At 37.3% G+C, this 4,536-nt stretch overlaps 1 protein-coding gene across 1 annotated transcript in view; it reads right to left on the reverse strand.

Annotated features, from left to right (window-relative positions):
* Positions 1–4,536, reverse strand: part of Cngb3 (cyclic nucleotide gated channel subunit beta 3) — a 214,879-nt gene that overhangs the window by 98,698 nt on the left and 111,645 nt on the right.

Here is a 4,536-nt window from a genome sequence, read left to right on the forward strand (position 1 = left end):
AAAAAAAAAAAAAAACAAAGAAAGAATACTAAAAGCAGTAAGGGTAAAAGGTCAAGTGACATATAAAGGCAGACCTATCAGAATTACACCAGTTTTCTCACCAGAGACTATGAAAGCTAGAAGATCCTGGGCAGATGTCATACAGACCCTAAGAAAACACAAATGCCAGCACAGATTACTATACCCAGCAAAACTCTCAATTACCATAGATGGAGAAACCAAAGTTTTCCATGATAAAATCAAATTCACACAATATATTTCCACAAATCCAGTCTTTCAAAGGATAATAAATGGAAAACTCCAACACAAAGAGGAGAACTACATCTCTGAAAAAGCAAAAAAGTTATTTTCCAACAAAACTAAAAGAACAGAGCCACATGAATGGAATTCCAACTCTAACAACAAAAATAACAGGAAGCAACAATTGCTTTGCCTTAATATCTATTAATATCAATGGACTCAATTCCCCAATAAAAAGACATAAACTATCGGACTGGGTACGTAAACAGGACCCAACATTTTGTTGCATACAGGAAACCCACCTGAGTGACAAAGAAAGACACTACCTCAGAATAAAAGGATGGAAAACAATCCTTCAAGCCAATGGTCCCAAGAAAAAAGCTGGAATAGCCATTCTAATATTTAATAAAATCCAATTTCACCCTAAAGTGATCAAAAAAGATAAGGAGGGACACTTCATATTCATCAAAGGTATGATCTACCCAGAGGAACTCTCAATTCTGAAACTCTATGCTCCCAGTCAAAGGGCATCTACATTCATAAAAGAAACTTTACTAAAGCTCAAAGCACACATTGCACCGTACACAATAGTAGTGGAAGATTTCAATATCCCATTCTCTGCAATGGACAGATCATGGAAACAGAAACTAAATCAGGACACAGTGAGACTAACAGAAGTTATGAAACAGATGGATTTAACAGATATCTATAGAACTTTTTATCCTAAAACAAAAGGATATACCTTCTTCTCAGCACCTCATGGTACCTTCTCCAAAATTGATCATATAATTGGTCACAAATCAGGCCTCAATAGATACAAGAAGAATGAAATAATCCTTTGCATCCTATCAGATCACCATGGACTAGAGCTGCTCCTCAATAACAACATAAACAATAGAATGTCCACATACATGTGGAAGTTTAACAACACTCAATGATAACTTGGTCAAGGAAGGAATAAAGAAAGAAATTAAAAACTTTCTTCAGTTTAATGAAAATGAAGACACAACATACCCAAACTTATGTAACACAACGAGAGCCGTCCTAAGAGGAAAACTAATAGCTTTAGTTGTCTCCAAAAAGAAACTGTAGAGAGCATACACCAGCAATTTGACAGCACACCTTAAAGCTCTAGAACAAAAAGAAGCAAATTCACCCAAGAGGAGTCAAAGGCAGGAAATGATCAAACTCAGGGCTGAAATCATCCAAATATAAACAAAAAGAACTACACAAAGAATCAACCAAATGAGGAGCTGGTTCTTTGAGAAAATCAACAAAATAGATAAACCCTTAGCCTGACTACCTAGAGGACATGGAGACAGTATCCTAATTAACAAGATCAGAAATGAAAAGGAGACATAACAACAGACACTGAGGAAATCCAAAATATCATGAGAACCTACCACAAAAGCCTATATTCAACAAAACTGGAAAACCTGGATGTAATGGACAATTTTCTAGACAGATACCAGGTACCAAAGTTAAATCAAGACCAGATCAATGCTCTGAACAGTCCTATGAAATAGAAATAGTCATTAATAGTCTCCCAATCAAAAAAAAGCCCAGGACCAGATGGATTTAGTGCAGAGTTTTATCAAACCTTCAAAGAAGACCTAATACCAATACTCCTTAAACTATTCCGCAAAATTGAAATTGAAGGTACTCTACCCAATTCTTTCTATGAAGTCACAATTACTCTTATATCTAAACCACATAAAGGCCTAACAAAGAAAGAAAACTTCAGACCAATTTCCCTTATGAATATCGATGCAAAAATACTCAGTAAAATTCTTGCAAACCGAATCCAAGAACACAACAAAACAATCATCCATCATGATCGAGTAGGCTTTATCCCAGGGATGCAGGGATGGTTCAATATATGGAAATCCATCAACGTAATTCAGTACATAAAAAAACTCAAAGAAAAAAACCATTTGATCATCTCATTAGGTGCTGAGAAAACATTTGACAAAATCCAACATCCTTCATGATAAAAGTCTTGGAAAGATCAGGAATTCAAAGCCCATACTTAAACATAGTAAAAACAATGTACAGAAAACCAGTAGCCAACATCAAACTAAATGGAGAGAAACTTGAAGCAATCCCACTAAAATCAGGAACTAGACAAGGCTGCCCACTCTTTCCTTACCTATTCAATATTGTACTTGATGTCCTAGCCAGAGCAATTACACAACAGAAGGAGATCAAAGTGATACAAATTGGAAAGGAAGAAGTCAAATTATCACTATTTGCTTATGATATGATAGTATACTTAAGTGACCCCAAAAATTCCACCAGAGAGCTGCTAAACCTGATAAACAATTTCAGCAAAGTAGCTGGATATAAAATTAACTCAAGCAAATCAGAGGCCTTCCTATACACAAAGGATAAACAGGTGGAGAAAGAAATTAGGGGAAAAAAAACCCTTCACAATTGTTACAAATAATATAAAATACTTTGGTGTAACTCTAACTAAGCAAGTAAAAGATCTGTTTGACAAGAACTTCAAGTCTCTGAAGAAGGGAATTGAAGATCTCAGAAGATGGAAAGATATCCCATGCTCATGGATTGGCAGGATTAATATAGTAAAAATGGCCATCTTGCCGAAGGCAATCTACAGATTCAATGCAATCCCCATCAAAATTCCAACTCAATTCTTCACACACTTAGAAAGGGCAATTTGCAAATTCATCTGGAATAACAAAATACCCAGGATAGCCAAAACTAATCTCAACAATAATGGAACCTCTGGTGGAACCACCATCCTGGACCTTAAGTTGTACTACAGAGCAATTGTGATAAAAAATGCATGGTCTTGGTACAGTGACAGGCAGGTAGATCAATGGAACAGAACTGAAGATCCAGAAATGAACCCACAAACCTATGGTCACTCTATCTTTGACAAAGTATCTAAAACCATACAGCGAAAAAAAGACAGCATTTTAAACAAATGGTGCTGGCTCAACTGGCAGTTAGCATGTAGAAGAATGCAAATTAATCCATTCCTATCTCCTAGTACAAAGCTCATGTCCAAGTGGGTCAGGGACCTCCACATTAAACCAGATACACTGAAACTAATAGAAAAGAAAGTGGGGAAGAGCCTCGAGCAAATAGGCACAGGGGAAAATTTCCTGAACAGCACACTAATAGCTTATGCTCTAAGATCTAGAATTGACAAATGGGACCTCATAAAATTAGAAAGCTTTGGTAAGGCAGAAGACACTGTCAATAGGACAAAACGACAACCAACAAATTGGGAAAAGATCTTTACCAATCCTATATCTGATAGAGGGCTAATGTCCAAGGTATACAAAGAACTCAAGAAGTTAGATTCCAGAAAACCAAATAACCCTATTAAAAATGGGGTACAGAGCTAAACAAAGAATTCTCAACTGAGGAATACTGAATGGCTGAGAAGCACCTAAAGAAATGTTCAACATCCTTAGTCATCAGGGAAAAGCAAATCGAAGCAACTCTGAGATTCCATCTCATACTAGTCAGAATGGCTATGATAAAAAACTCAGGTGACAGCAGACACTGGAGAGGTGGTGGAGAAAGAGGAACACTTCTTCATTGCTGGTGGGATTGCAAGCTGGTACAACCACTCTCGAAATCAGTTTGGCAGTTCCTCCGGAAACTGGACATAGTTCTACCAGAGAACCCAGCTATACCACTCCTGGACATATACCCAGAAGATTCTCCAACATGTAATAAGGAGACATGCTCCACTATGTTCATAGCAGCCTTATTTATAATAGCCAGAAACTGGAAACAACCCAGATGTCCCTCAACAGAGGAATGGATACAGAAATTGTGGCACATCTACACAATGGAGTACTACTCATCTATTAAAACAATGTATTCATGAAATTCTTAGGGAATTGGATGAATCTGGAGAATATCATCCTGAGTCAAGTAACCCAATCACTAAAGAACACACATTGTATGCACTCTCTGATAAGTGGTTATTATCCTAGAATTTTGGAATACTCGAAGTACAATCCACAAACCACAAGAAACTCAGGAAGAAGGAAGACCAGAATGAGGACTCTTCATTCCTTCTTAAAAGGGGAACAAAATACCCATGAGAGGAGTTGCAGAGACTAACTATGGAGCAAAGACCGAAGGAAGGATAATCCAGCCTGATATAGCATCTCCTGAGATGCTGTACCCCACTAATACAGAAGTAGAGGCTCACAGCCATCCATTGAATTGAGTTCAGAGTCCACAATGAAGGAGTTAAAGAAAGGACTGAAGGAGCTGAAGGGTTTGCAGCCCCTTAGGACAAACAACAAT

Source organism: Mastomys coucha, unplaced genomic scaffold (assembly GCF_008632895.1).
Source record: "Mastomys coucha isolate ucsf_1 unplaced genomic scaffold, UCSF_Mcou_1 pScaffold14, whole genome shotgun sequence".
Taxonomy (NCBI): Eukaryota; Metazoa; Chordata; class Mammalia; order Rodentia; family Muridae; genus Mastomys; species Mastomys coucha.